General features: G+C 37.3%; 1 non-coding gene across 1 annotated transcript; it reads left to right on the top strand.

Moving 5' to 3' along the window:
• Nucleotides 1-16,632: 16,632 nt before the first annotated feature.
• Nucleotides 16,633-16,739, top strand: LOC143847597 (small nucleolar RNA R71). Its single transcript, XR_013235127.1, has one exon. It is a non-coding gene; the product is annotated as a small nucleolar RNA R71 (small nucleolar RNA).
• Nucleotides 16,740-17,698: the final 959 nt, after the last annotated feature.

Below are 17,698 nucleotides of genomic sequence, written 5' to 3'. Positions count from 1 at the left end.
GGGTGTAAATATCAAAAACCAATTTTTAATTCAAAAACCAATGGCTCTTTTCTGAGCTGTCACGATGTTCTCGGAGTTCCGAGACAAATTCTCGGAGTTCCGAGAGAACGGTTAGAAGAAGGAAAATTCTACTGGACCATTTCTCGGAGTTCCGAGAGAAATTCTCAGAGTTCCGAGAGAATGGCCAGAAGTTGAAAAATACTGCTGGACCATTTCTCGGAGTTCTGAGGGAACTCTCGGAGTTCCGAGAAAAATCTCGGAGTTCCGAGAAGCCTAAAATAAGCAGATTTTTATGTTTTTATTGCTTTTTAATTTTGGGCTTTTGGAACCCAATTCTTATGATAATTTTGGAATGTTATGAGGGTCCCAACATGTTGGTCCACCACATAACCCTTCACTTAACCAATTAACTTTAATAAGGGGAGTGTGGTTAGTTTTGAAAAAATACATTTGAAAGATTTTGCCTTGACTAAGAAATCAAAGAGAGAGGATGTAGAACAAATCTAAATGTGATTACGCTTCTCTTTGATCTTGGTCTTCATAGATCTTCATGGTGTGCTTGCATTGCTTGAGTGTGTTGAGGTGAGCTCTACATTGATTGATCTTCCAAGGTGAGTTGTCTCATGTGGTCTCTAGCTCCTTTGACTCTTGTGTGATACATCTTCAAGCATGACCAAGTGATGTGATGGTTCCTTCTATGATCACCCTACCTTATCACAACACTTCAAGGCAAATTGATTAGTATTCAAGAGCATAATTAATTATGTTTAGAATCATCAAAACAAGATAGGAGAGTAGACAATTGGGCTTACAGTTCTTTTAAGGTAAGTTGTCCCATGTGGTTTTTAGCTCCTTTGACTCTTGTGTGGTACATCTTCAAGCACGACCAAGTGATGTGATGATTCCTTCTATGATCAACCTATCTTATCACAACACTTCAAGGCAAATTGATTAGTATTCAAAAAACATAATCAATTTAGTTTTGAATCATCAAAACAAGATAGGAGAGTAGACCCTTGTGCTTGCACACACCTTTGTTTACAATCAGCCTCCGAGGACGTTCTTCTTCATTGCAGCACCGCCTTGAAGAAAGAAACTTCTCTTTGCAACTCCAAATACAATAAAGAAAAGAAAATATGGAATGAAAAGCTCTCAAGCCTCTTTAAGAAATATACAACTCTCAAGCTCACAATATTCTCCCAATGATTAAAACTAAATGCTTGGAGAGATTCTCTTGGCAAGAAGTGAATGCAAGTTTAAATGCTCAAGAGATTTGAAGAATGATCCTTTTGATTTTCAAGAAAAAGCTCTAAGTTGATTTTCAAATATTCAAAAGGTGGTAATGAAGGTCTTTGTTGGGGTTTAAATAGCCCTAGTTCATTTGGGAAGAACCAAGGGTAAAACTGTAATAAAACGGGGTGGTTGCACCTACCCACTGCAGACCCCAACGACTAATTCGCTATACCGTCGCGGTCGACCGAGCCACGGCGGTCGCCCGCTCTTATCGGGCGCCTTTTTTATTTTCAAAATCTTTATCTCCGCGGTCGACCGAGGTCAACGCGGTCGGCCGCAGAGGGCTAACTGTTTGAAAAATATTTTGGCTTGAAAAGGCTTATGCGGTCGACCGGACCCTTGCGGTTGCCTGCCATGAGCAAACTGTTTCTAAAAATTATTTTCCTTTAAAATGTTCCACGATCGACCGAGAGGGTTGCGGTCGACCTCCAATACCCATCTCGATGTTTTCTAGATTTCCAGAAAAAGAATCTGTGGTCCACTGAATTGTCCAGGTCGACCGGCCCGATAAATTTCGAGATGTCCTAGAATTCCAGGTTCCATCCCGCGGTCGCCCGGCCTAGCCCGGTCGACCGGCCCTGTGTTAAAAATGAAGTTTTAAAATATTTGTTTGAGGGACTTTGGGCCATGGTCTTTAGGCTTTAATCATGTGTTTTCAAATAAATTAATGCACTTAGAAAAATGGTTTTAAAGATGATTTGAAAACTTAGAATATAAACTATAATATATGTTGCCTGGTATTTACTCAGGATGTCCGTGGACGTACCTCGGAGCCAACAATATCTATGAATTTTTATTCTAAACAATCTAAGAATCGGACACAAATAAGATTGCGATTGGAAAATCTTAATTTAGGCAAAGTGTACCAAAATTCTAATGTTCTTTATTAACTACTTTTCTAATCTAATTAGAAAACCAAATTCTAAGGGCTTAAGTAAATTGAAAAATTACAAAAGTAATTTGGAATAGTGTAAAAATCTTAATTCAATATAAAAGAATACTTAGGGTTAGAATCCACCATGAGTTTGGATTAGATAGATTAATTAAAACAACTCTTGAATTGGGTTAAAAATTTGATTAACTAGTCAATAAGAAATAAGATCAAAGGGATGTCATTCCTTATAAGTAATTAATCAAATCTACTCTCCAATTTACATTAATTATATAGAACTTTATATTTGTTAATCAACAATCATTCATACGAAAAGGGAAAGCCAATGGCATGAATGATTGGGATTTTTCAAACACAAAATCCTATACAATTTTTCAATTGAGTAGATTGATTTAATTATAAATATTTCTCCTTCCCCATGGCTTCAACTAAATCCTATTTACATATGATTTAGTTATTCATGAAGAAAGGAAGAAAAACAAAAATAAAAGAGATAGATGGGAGAAAGAGTGCCATATATAATTACTTGAAAAGAAAACTAAAAGAAAAATAAACTCTCCACTAATTTGAAGTGAAACAAAAGTACATCAACTTGAACTTGAAAATATATAACAAAAATAAAACGAACTTATTCTTTTTCTCCTCCAATCTTTGGTTGAATCTTCCTCTTTCAAGCTTTAATGTCACCTTGAGTTTGAATGGTGGATGATGATGCCTTGGATTAAGAGTTGAAAAGAACTTGAAAATGAGCAAGAGAGAACAAGAAAACCTAAAAGAAAGAGCTTGAGAGTGGTAGAGAGAAAAGAGAGTATGTAGAGCAAAAGAGTAAAAAAAAATCAAAAAAACTAGAGAGAGAACAAGAGAGCATATAAAAAAATATATATCCTCCTTCAATAGTGGCCGGATATCCCTATTTAGTAAAAAAAAATTGGAAAAGAAATCTCCTTAGAAAAAGAAAGAACTTCTTTTATGAATTTGGCCACCACCTTGTTACTTTCTAAAGAGAAATACCAACTCCACCGAAATAGAAAAGTGGCCTCTTTGCTAAATTTGCAAATCTAAGTGGGCCCCATCCAGTGACGTTTCTTCTTGCCCTTTTCATCATCTTTTTTATTTTTAAATAGCACATCCACTTTTTAATATAGAAAGAGGCACTGTTTCGACCTTCTCTTGTATTCCATATGATTCTTCAGTTGCCTTGATTTAACATCATTCCAATAGTAAAAAAATGCCCCCCTTGCAAGCAAAGAGTATCACCATGCCATCCCTCTAATTTGCAACCTACTATTTTAATTTTCTTCATTCCCACGTTCTCAAAGGAAAATAGCAAGTGGCTAATATTAATATAGGAATCAAATAATGTTGTTATTTTAGTGTGCATGCATATGCATGTCATTCATCCTATACAGATATAGCAAGTAAGCATTGCCTTGGATGTTCGGTGGCCATGTGGGGCCCATTTGTATTGCTAAAAAAAAAAATGCCAACCTAAGCTTCTATTTCTATTTCCCTACACGTGCATGGTTGCCTCTTTATAATCTAATCCATGCAAGTCTTGCATGGATTTACAAAAGCCATGCATACGTAACACAATGCACTTCTCCCTTTTATGCCAGCTTTCCAATACCACATTCTCCGACAAAAGTTATTTCCAATATACAAGTATCTTGTTTTTTTTTCTTTTTGTGCTCAAATTGCTACTTTCCCAATTGGTAGTTTCTACATAACCATTTTTCTCATGTGGCCCCCATCAACAGCCGAACCATATTTTGGAATGGGCATTTGAATTTTTTTTTAACATGGGGCCCACTACAATTAACCGGTTTGTGAAGAGAGACTAGTGAGACCACACCATGCATTGGACACATGGTTGATCTTGTAAGTAGCAGATAACCACTTTCTTGTTTAGGCATCATGATTTGGCCAACCGTCCATTTGTTGTCCATAGGATGATCTGAACCGTCCAAATTGATGATTCCACAAAGGTTACATCCCAAAATATTATTTCCATTAGTGGGGCCACCAATTCGTTTCCATGGGCTGATCTAAACCGTTCACTTGATGGTCTGCAAAATAAATGGGCCACAATATATATAGATGGCGCCCCTCTTTTTTTTGTTGGATGATCCAAACAGTCCATTGGACAAGCTGTACTCTACATTGGTTGCACCCCTAATAATTTCCAAAAGTTAATCCAAACCCTCCATTTGTTTGTTAAGGAGAGAAAAAGAAAAAAATTAGAGAAAAAGAGTGCGGTCAGTTGGGCTCTTTCTAATTTTTGGAAGTGATAAATCGGCCCCAACTTTTCTGCTTTGGATGATCCCAACCGTCCACTTTATAGCACATCATTTAATTGGTTGCACTCCTAAAATGATTTTTCAAGGCTTATTCAAACCAACCAATTGATGGGCCACACTAAATAGAGAGAGAATCCGAGCGGTACAAATGATGATCCACAGTTGTTCTCACACTTCAATTTTCCTTTGAAATTTCATCTTTTTAGCTCCATTTTCTATGAAAATCTATAAATAACCCTGAAACACAAAAAACGAGAAAATACCTTAGTAGCACTGCTTTAAATGATAAAATATGCATGTTTCCTATCACTACCATTCACGCATAAATGTGTTCATCAAATTCCCCCATACTTAAACTTTGCTTGTCCTCAAGCAAACAAGAAGAAAAACTAAAAGAAACATAAAAACTAAATAAAAGTAAAATCCTAACTCACTTTCGTAGGAATCACGATTGCACTTAGCATGTGCAACAAGCCTTTGAACCCCTAGGTTACCCTAGTGGACGAGTTTTGTCTTGTGAGTGTTTGCAGTGAATATACACACAAAATTCTAAAAATAAACTTTTCTTTCCAAATCTCACTATAGAATAAAGCCAAAAAATTTCTAATCATTTTTCTTTGATAAATTACTCAAAATAGAAGAACAAGAATACCCCCATACTTAAACTTCGCATCCTATCCCAAGTTGAAAAAATTAGAAAAATATTTTAATCAATGAATCCTCTTTTGAATTTGTCATACTCTTCTCCCTTAAATTTGACTCTATTGTAATCATTCCATAAAAGAAATTTGATTCGAACTTAATAGAAAAATTGTAAATTTATATGGTCCACAATCCTTTCCACTTTTCCATTACTTTCTAAGAATAGAACTCGGTTTTTGTAATCCTCTACTGCTTTTGGCGTGAATGACATGCAGGGCATGCACCAGACACCCAGGCTACTAAGCAGTGTCCGACTAATCTTTGATTTGCATATGTCATAGACATTGATGCATATGCGTTCAAGCTTTACCGTTGATTACGTGCAATGCTTTGATTTATTAAGCTTTCTAATTAACCCATGTATCAAGTTTTCAGTCAGTTGCTCTCAAGCCAATTGGCTTTAAAAAACTAGGCATAAAAACCCTTCAGACTTAATAGCTCAAGTCAAAAAGGCTACAAATCAAAACAATTTGGTATCAAAGCTCTTATGGATCCTTGCCGTCGGTCGTGAAGAGGCGACTACCATGGCTCGTGGGCGTCATCAAGATTATCAAATAGATGAAGTTGAAGAACTAAGAATACAAATCCATCAACTTACGAAACGTGTAGTGCGTCTCGAAATTCGGAGAGGCTATAAAAATAGTCTCGTCTCGAAAGATTTTAACCCTTTTAATCATCGTGCTCCGTGGGGTGAGCCGGGTGAAAGGGATTTTCAAGATCGGATGGGTCCTAATCAACCTAACGAGGGATTCGATGAGTTGGTCGAATCGAAGGTTCTAGATGGAAACCCACATCTAGATTTGGTCGAAGAGTTTGAAGAGTTGGTCGAATCGACGGTTCTAGATAAACAGCTGCGTTTTGACGACTATAATGATGATGAAGATGACAAGATCACTTGGAACGATCGTGGTGAAGCATTGGTTACTCGGCGTACTTCAAATAGTAGGTGTGGTGAGGATGTAGTGGAACAAGCAATGATTGTTGTGTGCTATGAAACTACGAACCAAAAGGTAAAAGACAGCATGGAGATCGAAGTGGATGGCAAATGGCGAAATATTAATTTGATTTCTTCATCAAATTATGTCGATCCATTTTTATTAGATTATCCATTGAAGCCTATAATGGATGTTTGTAAATTCCAATCGGTTCAAGATCAAGAAAGATTATTTGATACTCTACAATTTCAAATGATTATCGTTCTTCGATACTTTAAAATTCGAGGACGAGTTTTTCTAAATCATGGGAAAATGATGCCAACCAAGATTAGTAAGAACGTGCACTCTTCAAAGATCGAAATCTGAGGCCAGATTTTCTCCAACCTGGGGAGTATGATGCAACACATATCTCTTGAATTCGGCAACAATATTCTGGAGAAGCAACATATCTTGCTACTTCCTTTCTTTTGTTAGAAAAATATTATCATCAATAGATTTTAGGCAATAGTTTAAGACTTTTACTTTTATCATCAGTCCAAAAGTAGTAGTTTTCTATTTTTTAGGAGTAGTAGTTTTAGGACTCTTATTTTGGTAATTAAAAGAACCCTATGTTACTTTGTGGGGGGGACTTTTTTGATTGAATAAAAAATCACACATTTTGTGTAGAGAAGATTGAGCTTCTTCTTGGGGTTTGTTCCCTATTGTGCTTGGATTATTGATTTCTTCTTTCTTCCGCTCGCACCAATTTGGCAAAATTCTAAAAATAAACTTTTCTTTCCAAATCTCACTATAGAATAAAGCCAAAAAATTCTAATCCTTTTTCTTTGATAAATTACTCAAAATAAAAGAACAAGAATACCCCCATACTTAAACTTTGCATCCTATCCCAAGTTGAAAAAATTAGAAAAATATTTTAATCAATGAATCCTCTTTTGAATTTGTCATACTCTTCTCCCTTAAATTTGATTCTATTGTAATCATACCATAAAAGAAATTTGATTCGAACTTAATAGAAAAATTGTAAATTTATATAGTCCACCATCCTTTCCACTTTTCCATTACTTTCTAAGAATAGAACTCAGTTTTTGTAATCCTCTATTGCTTTTGACGTGAATGACATGCAGGGCATGCACCAGACACCCAGGCTACTAAGCAGTGTCCGACTAATCTTTGATTTGCATATGTCATAGACATTGATGCATATGCGTTCAAGCTTTACCGTTGATTACGTGCAATGCTTTGATTTATTAAGCTTTCTAATTAACCCATGTATCAAGTTTTCAGTCAGCTGCTCTCAAGCCAATTGGCTTTAAGGAACTAGGCATAAAAACCCTTCAGACTTAATAGCTCAAGTAAAAAAGGCTACAAATCAAAACTATTATCAAAAGGTAAACTTTCTAAAAATATTTTTTTTTCAACCTTTCTTTCCTTTTTAACCATACCATATAAAAATAAGTTTCTATTTCTATTTCTTATTCAAATTCTTTTAAAAGAAAGATTCCAAAAGAAAACAAAACTAAGAAAGTAAAGTATTCTTTCTAATCTTTTCGGATTCCAAAATTAAAATATTCACTAACTTTGTTTCTTAAAATAGGAAAACAACTTTCTTTCTATGAATACCAAGTACTTTCTAATTTGAGAAAAAAATACCAAAAATAAAAAGAAAAGAAACTTTCTAACTTTAAATTATAGAAAAGACTAGAAAAGGAAAGTTTCTAAAAGCTACCCCCCATACTTGATTTATGCATTGTTCTCAATGCATGCAAAAGTAGAAACAAAAATATGAGGACTAAAAATAGATAGGAGGGTACGTACCGTATTCTTTTAGGTAAGATTCGAATAGGAAGGTTCATGGAGATCCATGACTTCTTCCATATTCGGCTTTGACAACTCAATAAACGGCTTTAATCGTTGACCATTAACTTTAAAAATCTCACCATTGCTTGGATTTTGAACCTCAACCGCACCATGGGAAAAAAATTTATTAACCACATATGGTCCATCCCATCGTGACCTTAACTTACCTGGAAAGATATGCAATCTTGAATTGTAGAGAAGCACTTTTTCGCCCTCTTGAAACGATTTTCTCAAAATATGTTTGTCATGAAAAGCTTTTGTCTTCTCTTTGTAGATTTTTGCATTCTCATAGGCATCATTCCGCAACTCTTCCAACTCGGCAAGTTGAAGTCTTCTATGATTACCTGCATTAGACAAATCAGAATTTAGTTTCTTAATAGCCCAAAAAGCTTTATGTTCCAAATCAACCGGGAGGTGACAAGCTTTTCCATACACAAGGCGATAAGGAAAATGACCAAGATCAGTCTTGAATGCCGTCCTATGAGCCCACAAGGCATCCACTAATCTAATGGATCAATCCTTGCGGTTTGGATTTACTGTCTTCTCCAAAATTTGCTTAATTTGCCTATTTGAAACCTCCACTTGGCCACTCGTTTGAGGATAATAAGGGGTGGCCAACTTATGAGTAATACCATATTTCTTCATTAGAGCTTCAAACGGTCTATTACAAAAGTGCTTACCCCTATCAGTAATGATGGCACGTGGTGTACCGAAGCGCGAAAAAATATTTTCTTTAAGAAACTTGACCACCACCTTGTGGTCATTCGATTTGCAAGCAATGGCTTCAATCCATTCTGACACGTAATCTACACCTAACAAAATAGACAAGTTTCCAAAAGAGTTGGGAAACGGACCCATATAATCAATACCCCACACATCGAAGATTTCTACTACTAAGATCGGGTTAAGGGGCATCATATTTTGCTTTATAACTCTTCCTAAGGATTGACATGACCTACAAGCTTGACAAAAATCAAAAGAATCCCTAAAGAGACTAGGCCAATAGAAACCACATTGTAAAACTTTGTGCGCGGTTTTCTTTGCACTAAAGTGGCCACCACAGGCTTGATCATGGCAAAATGATAGAATCGATTGGTGCTCATGATCGGGCACACATCGTCGGACAATCTGATCCGAACAAGTTTTGACCAAATAGGGATCATCCCAAAAGAAATACTTTACCTGTGAGTGAAATCGATATTTGTCTTGGTTGGACCAATGATCCGGTGTAGCACCTGTAACCAAGTAATTCACAATATCCGCATACCATGGCTCACTAGATATAACAAACAATTGCTCATCAGGGAAGTTTTCATTAATTGGACCTTCGTCATTCTTTGCATTAGGAAGTCTAGACAAGTGATCGGCAACCAAGTTTTTCGTACCCTTTTTATCTCTAATCTCCAAATCAAACTCTTGAAGAAGTAAAACCCACCTAATTGCCGAATGGTCGGTATAAATTATCACATGTAATCTAATCAAGTAGGACCGAAACTTCTCTAATGCAAACACAACCGCTAAGAATTCTTTTTCCGTAGTGGTGTAGTTGATTTGTGCATCATTGAGAGTCTTACTTGCATAATAGATTACATGCGGTAATTTATTGAATCTTTGACCCAACATGGCTCCTATTGCAAAGTTGGAAGCATCAAACATAATTTCAAATGGTTCGATCCAATTGGGTGCTTGAATGATGGGAGCCGTAGTTAACTCCTTTTTCAAACACTCAAAAGAATCGAAGCATTCTTTGGAAAACTCAAATTTTTAATCCTTTGCTAACAAATTGGTTAAAGGCCTAGCAATTTTAGAAAAATCTTTTATGAAGCGTCGGTAAAAGCCCGCATGGCCCAAAAATGATCGAATATCCTTCACACTTTTGGGCTGTAGAAGATGGACAATGAGATCCACCTTGGCTTTATCAACCTTAATTCCCTCTTTAGAAATCACATGTCCTAGAACGATGCCCTCTTTTACCATAAAATGACATTTTTCCCAATTGAGGACAAGGTTCTTTTCTCTACTCCTTTCTAAGATAAATTTTAAGTGATATAAACATTCGGCATAGGTAGAGCCATGAATAGAAAAATCATCCATAAAACCTCTAAGAAGGTCTCCACCATGTCAGAAAAGATACTCATCATGCATCTTTGGAAAGCTGCCGGTGCATTGCATAACCCAAAAGGCATGCGTCTATAAGCAAACGTTCCAAAGGGGCATGTGAATGCCGTTTTCTCTTGATCTTCAGGAGCTATGGGAATTTGGTTATACCCGGAGGCATGCGTCTAACATTTGATCAATAAAAGGCAAAGGAAAGTGATCCTTCCAAGTTACGGCATTAAGCTTTCGGTAGTCAATACAAACCCGCCACCCCGTTTGAATACGAGTAGGTATAAGCTCATCGGTGGAAGATTGTATAACCGTGACTCCCGACTTCTTAGGCACTACTTGGACGGGACTCACCCATTGGCTATCCGAGATGGGATAAATGATCCCATTATCTAACCATTTTAAAAAAAAAATTTGGATGGCTTCCTTCATCATAGGATTAGCCCTTCTTTGAGGTTCCCTTGAAGGTTTGGAACCCTCAATGAGATGGATGTGATGTTGCACAATCGAAGGGCTAATTCCTTTGATGTCGGCCATTGTCCAACCTATGGCTTCCTTGTTATCTGTTACCAATTTAATGAGTTCCTCCTCTTGAGTGGAGGTTAGGTCCGCAGTAAATATTACAGGCAAAGTACAATTATCACCCAAAAAAGCATAACGTAAATGAGAAGGCAAGGGCTTCAACTCCAACTGTGGGACTTCTTCGATTGATGGCTTTGTAAGAGATGTTGCTAATGGTCCAATAGGCTCCACGTTTTGGATGGCAAAAGCTTTGGAGAAGAAATCATCTCCATCATTTCTGTAAGCCCAATGGTTTCCACCTTGGCATTCCCATCTTATTTTGATGATTCCAATACACAAGTGATTTATGATCACTAATGTGTTTGATTGTCTAAGTTGTAGATCACATTGGTGCTAAGACAACATTGCTTGGATTAAGGCCAAAGAAGATCTCATTGGACTACATTATTAAGGCCAAAGACATTGGAGATCCAAGACGAATGAAGACTTGAAGAATCGCATTGAATATCGAAGTCAATTTAGATTGTATAAGATCCAATCTTAATTTAGATTTTAAGAGGCATAATTAAGTTAATCTCACACACCCTAAAATGTATAAGAGATTGTTCATGTGGTGTTCCAACACTTTGGAACCCTCATAACAATCCCAACTTAGTGTTGAGTTGGAAGCCCATAAACAAAGATTGAAAATCTGCTTGTTATGGCTTCTCGGAGCTCCGAGCTCGGAACTCCGAGACATTCCTCGGAGCTCCGAGAAATGGTCCAGTAGCCTTTTTTCAATTTCTGTTTGTATTCCCAGAACTCCGAGATTTTTTCTCGGAACTCCGAGAAATATTCTCGGAACTCCGAGATCACTATAACGGCCAGATTTATAGCCGTTGGGAATTTTGCTGGAATTACCACAATGCCACTGAACGGTCATATTTGGGTTTTTCTATAAATAGGGCATTCCAAACATACCAATCATCAATCCTAACACTCTAAAAACATACTTGAACATCCTAAGAGTGATCAATACTTGTTTATGCCTCTCATCATCCAATATTAGGATTTGGATCATTAGGCTCAATTTGTACATCTTCTACAAAGTTGTAAACCCTTGTGAGGGATTTTTGTTTCTTTCTTTCTTATTCAAGAAACGTGTATTGGGCGAGTGTTCGGAGAAGCATAGCCAACTCTCTGTGGTGAAGATTGCCACCAAGGTTAAAGGCGGTCGGAATTGTAATCGGCATTGATCTTCGCCGAAGTTAAGAAGATCACATAGTGAAGCCATCAACGGGTTTGGTTGGTGGAGTGGAGTAGGCCTCGCGTTTTGAGGACCGAACCACTTTAAATCTCAGGTGCAGTCTCTCTTAAACTCTTGCTCTTTATTTGCATTGCACCTTTAGATTTAACTTGTGTGCTTGAATTTCATTGTTGATCTCTTAATTTCCAAAATTAGGTTTGAGTTTTCAAAAGGTTAAAACTTGCTAGCAACCTAATAATTTTCACTCCTCATAGTTGCCATTTTGGGACCCCCCTTGTAATTTCACTTGGTATCAGAGCCTTAACTCTTAAAAGATTTTTGTTTCCTTAAAATCTTTGGTAAATTTTTCTTTAAAAATTTTAACAAGGGAAAGATCATTTGATCTTTGGCAACTTTCTATTTTGTGAAATGGCAAATACAAATGGAACCGGACTTCCGGAAGGCCATTCCACAACTAGACCTCCCTTCTTTGATGGGTCCAACTATGGACATTGGAAGACAAGGATGCGCATCTATCTTCTTTCGATAGATGTGGAACTTTGGCACATAGTTGAAAATGGATACATGTTACCTTCCAAACCATTTGAAGAATGGAATGTCGTAGAGAAAAGGCATGCAAATTTAAATTACAAAGCTATAAATTCTTTGTTTTGCGCCTTATCTACTGAGGAGTTTAATTGAGTTGCTCTTTTTGATTCCGCCAAGGTTATTTGGGATACACTTGCCGTTACCTATGAGGGAACATCACAAGTCAAGGATTCCAAAATAAACTTGTTAAAGAGCAAATATGAAATGTTTAGAATGAGTCAAAATGAAAGCATTTCCGAAATGTATACCCGATTTTCTAAAGTTTCTAATGAATTAGCTACTCTTGGTAAATCTTATCCTACTGATGAGCTTGTGAGTAAGTTGCGTAGGTCACTTCCTCCACATTGGGATCCAAAGGTCACCCCAATACAAAAATCAAAGGATCTCAAGGCGCTAACCGTGGAAGAGCTTGTAGGATCTCTCATCACCCATGAGATGCTCCTCACTAGCCGACAAGAGGAGAAGAAGCCAAAAGAGAAGGAAAAAAGAAAGTCGATCTCTAGCTCTAAAAGTCTCCAAGATAAAAGCGGACTCATCATCCTCAAGTGAGGCGGATAGTGATGAAGAAGAAGCTTTAAGAAAATTTAAAAACTTATGGAGAAAGAAACATAAAAAGGATAAAAAGAAGAAGAAAGAAGAAAGTGAAGTTGAGGGAGCTATAAGATGTTACAATTGCAAGAAAATCAGACACAAAAGACCGGAATGCCCTCTTCTCAACTCATCTTCCTCGACGTACAAGGGTAAGAAGAAGGATTGGAAGAAGCATAAGGCTCTTGCCGCCGGTTGGGATGCTTTAAGCACGTCGGGCAAAAGTTCAAGCGAAGGGGAAGATAAAAAAGATGATCTTTGCCTCATGGCACTCTCCCATGAAGTTGAGGTAAATTCTAACTCCTCTTGTAATTCATCAAGTAGTGATAGTGAAATAATATCTTATCATGAATTATGCTCAACCTTGCATTCTCAAATTTCTAAAAATAAAGTTCAAAAGAAATCTATTTCAAAATTAGAAAATGAACTTAATTTTTTGAGAAATGATTTTTCTTCCAAATCTCAAGCACAACTTGAAAATTTTCAACTCGAGATTGAAACCCTTAAGGGTTGTTTGGATGAGAAAACTTGCCAGTTAGCACAATTTCAAGATGTGGCAAGCTCTTCCAAATCTTATGAAGATGAATTTAATGATTCTTTAAATCAAATAACACATCTTCATAATGAAAATGAAAGGTTAAGATTATGTCTCCATGAGTTCCTAAATGGTGACAAAATAATTGACATAATCTTAAAAAAAACTAGTCGTAATCCTCCTCATGCATATTATGATAGGACTAGCTTATCTAACCCTCATGTTAGATGCTATTATTGTGGAATAAATGGTCATTACCAATTCCAATGTGCATCTAAAATTAGGGATTATGGTGGAACAAAAAATCTTGGGTTCCCAAAGTCCCCATATGATCCTCTTTATATGTGCTTAGATTAGGGGCTTATGCTTAGTATTGAATATCTTTTTATGGTTAATTTAATATCCCCTCTTGTATTGAATTTGTTTTCCAAATAGGGGGAGTTCTAGGTTTGTCCTTTTCCTTGAAAAAGGGGGAGCTTTAAATTGAATATTTCATCCATTTGTTTCTCTTTTACCCCAATCTTTTTTATTGATGCCAAAGGGGGAGAGAAATCTAGTGTAAGGAAATACATGCATGCTTTTATTGGAAAATCTCTTATGCTTGTCATCATCAAAAAGGGGGAGATTGTAAGCCCAATGGTTTCCACCTTGGCATTCCCATCTTATTTTGATAATTCCAATACACAAGTGATTTATGATCACTAATGTGTTTGATTGTCTAAGTTGTAGATCACATTGGTGCTAAGACAACATTGCTTGGATTAAGGCCAAAGAAGATCTCATTGGACTACATTATGAAGGCCAAAGACATTGGAGATCCAAGACGAATGAAGACTTGAAGAATCGCATTGAAGATCGAAGTCAATTTAGATTGTATAAGATCCAATCTTAATTTAGATTTTAAGAGGCATAATTAAGTTAATCTCACACACCCTAAAATGTATAAGAGATTGTCCATGTGGTGTTCCAACACTTTGGAACCCTCATAACAATCCCAACTTAGTGTTGAGTTGGAAGCCCATAAATAAAGATTGAAAATCTGCTTGTCATAGGCTTCTCGGAGCTCTGAGCTCGGAACTCCGAGACATTCCTCGGAGCTCCGAGAAATGGTCCAGTAGCCTTTTTTCAATTTCTGTTTGTATTCCCAGAACTCCGAGATTTTTTCTCGGAACTCCGAGAATTTCTCGGAACTCTGAGAAATATTCTCGGAACTCCGAGATCACAATAACGGCCAGATTTATAGCCGTTGGGAATTTTGCTGGAATTACCACAATGCCACTGAACGGTCATATTTGGGTTTTTCTATAAATATGGGCATTCCAAACATACCAATCATCAATCCTAACACTCTAAAAACATACTTGAACATCCTAAGAGTGATCAATACTTGTTTATGCCTCTCATCATCCAATATTAGGATTTGGATCATTAGGCTCAATTTGTACATCTTCTACAAAGTTGTAAACCCTTGTGAGGGATTTTTGTTTCTTTCTTTCTTATTCAAGAAACGTGTATTGGGCGAGTGTTTGGAGAAGCGTAGCCCACTCTCCATGGTGAGGATTGCCACCAAGGTTAAAGGCGGTCGGAATTGTAATCGGCATTGATCTTCACCGAAGTTAAGAAGATCACATAGTGAAGCCATCAACGGGTTTGGTTGGTGGAGTGGAGTAGGCCTCGTATTTTGAGGACCGAATCACTTTAAATCTCGGGTGCACTCTCTCTTAAACTCTTGCTCTTTATTTGCATTGCACCTTTAGATTTAACTTGTGTGCTTGAATTTCATTGTTGATCTCTTAATTTCCAAAATTAGGTTTGAGTTTTCAAAAGGTTAAAACTTGCTAGCAACCTAATAATTTTCACTCCTCATAGTTGCCATTTTGGGACCCCCCCTTGTAATTTCAATTTCCTAGTTCGTCCATGCATTCTTGGAATCCTGCATCAAAATCAATTTCAAAATTAGAAACAATATCGTCAGGAAAGGAATGCAACATATTGATTTCTTCATGAAAATTTGGTTGTTACCTCGTCTATACTTACCTGTTTGGGCTCTTCTTCTAAGCCAGTGGAGGGAGGTTCTTCACTTACCACTTTTTTAAGGTCTTGAGCAATTTTAGAAAGTTCGGTGCTGACCTCCTCTTTGTGATATTCTTTTCCACTTCTCAAAGCATAAACTGCATTGTATTAATTCGCAGGGTCCTGCTGTGGCAAACTAGATTGCATGGCATTCAACTGATTCACCTGTGGTTGTTGATTCCCATTCATGGCCACATTCCTTGGGATAGGAATTGGTTGACTTTGCACTTTTCCTTTTTCCCTTTCACTTAGGGCCGTGCAAGTTGAGAAATTTGCTTTTCTAAGTTGTGTTGGCCCGTCATGAAGGTACTCATAAGAAGCTCCATGTTCTTCTCTAAAGATGCAATTCGTGCCGACTCCCTTGTTTTTGAAAACCCGGAGGGGGCTGATTTTAAACATTATTAATCATGGGATTTTGAAAAGTAGAAGGGGGAGGGGGTGGCTGAACAAAAGTGGGAGGGGAGGTGGGCCTAGGTTGGCCGAATTGGCCTTGGCCTTAGAAATTAGATGGTCCACCTTGACTCCATGAAAAGTTGGGATGATTTCTCCATCCCGGATTATAAGTGCTAGAATAAGGATTATTAGCTTAAAGAGCACTCACATTCTCATTAGAATTACCAAATTTAACAAGAGTTGGTCACTCTTCCATGACATGGTCCGTGGCTTGACACCAATTACACATGGGGACACTATGTGCAATTTGATTAACTTGTGAAGGTCCTTTGACAACTATTGCTTCTAGCGTTTTGATTAGGCTATCAAGATGTGCCTTTTTTGCCACGGCACCCTCTATTAGAAATCCCTTGCTTGAAGTGGCTCTCTCACCTTCTTTAGTGGATTCCCACTCTCTTATTTTTTTCGCCAAATCAAGTAAGAAGTTCCATGCAAGGTTCTCATATGTGAAAGATGTAAAACCGATAGGACACATGGACTCAAGAAGTTGCTTTGTTTGGTAATCTATGCCCTCATAAACAATTTGGCATAAGTGCCACAAATCAATTCCATGGTGAGGACACTCTTGGAGTAGGTCTTTGAACCTCTCCATAAACTTAGAAAATGACTCTAATGGCTTTTGTTTGAATTGTAAAATATCGTTCCTAAGTTTATTAGTTTTATGTAATGGAAAAAACGGTTTTAGGAAAGCGACGGCGAACTCCTCCCAAGTGGTGATGGAGTTCGTTGGTAAGCCATAGAGCCACTTTTGGGCTCCATCCTTGAGTGAAAACGTAATAAACCGCAACTTTACCTCATCATCAGTAAGTTGTTGCAACTTAATCAAAGCACATACATCTTCAAACTCACGCAAAAATAAATAAGCATCCTCCGAAGGGAGGCCATGAAAATGAGGAAGCAAAGAGATAAATTGCGATTTTAGCTCAAAATTATTGCCCTTCGCAACCGGCAATCGAATGTAAGAAGGTTGCGCGGTTCGGGCCGGACAAAAGCGATCACACAAACTCTTGGGCGGCTCTTGTTCTTCCGCCATGACTACTTGATTTGGATTTGGTTCGATGTCTTCCGCCGTCTCTAACCGGTTTACTCTTTTTAATCGATTGGCCGAGTTCCTCACCCAACCTACGGTCATAAACACAAGAAAACCAAGTAAGAGAGATGGATAGGCAAGAAACCAAAAATATAACTAAACTAAAAATAACTACGAATCTAACACTTCGAATAATTAAGATTCTAATGCAACTCTCTTCCTCGGCAACGGCGCCAAAAACTTGATTGTGATTTAAAAAGTAACCGCAAGTGCACGGATCGCATGTAGTCACGGGTCGAACTCAGGGAAGAGAAATCTTGTTTGTGAATCCTATTCTTGGATTGTTTAGAATAAAAATTCATAGATATTGTTGGCTCTGAGTTACGTCCACGGAAATCCTAAGTAAATGCCAAGCAACATATATTATAGTTTATATTCTAAGTGATACAAGAATAGGATTCACAAACAAGATTTCTCTTCCTTGAGTTCGACCCGTGACTACACGCGATCCGTGCACTTGCGGTTACTTTTTAACTCACAATCAAGTTTTTGGCGCCGTTGCCGGATTGTGATTTAAAACT

The sequence above is a fragment of the Tasmannia lanceolata genome, unplaced genomic scaffold (genome assembly GCF_043159265.1).
Source record: "Tasmannia lanceolata isolate RefF3 unplaced genomic scaffold, GAP_Taslan_0.1 ptg000015l, whole genome shotgun sequence".
NCBI classification, from domain to species: Eukaryota; Viridiplantae; Streptophyta; class Magnoliopsida; order Canellales; family Winteraceae; genus Tasmannia; species Tasmannia lanceolata.
The sequence above is the reverse complement of the archived record's forward strand: the minus strand, read 5'-3'. Positions and strand labels throughout refer to the sequence as shown.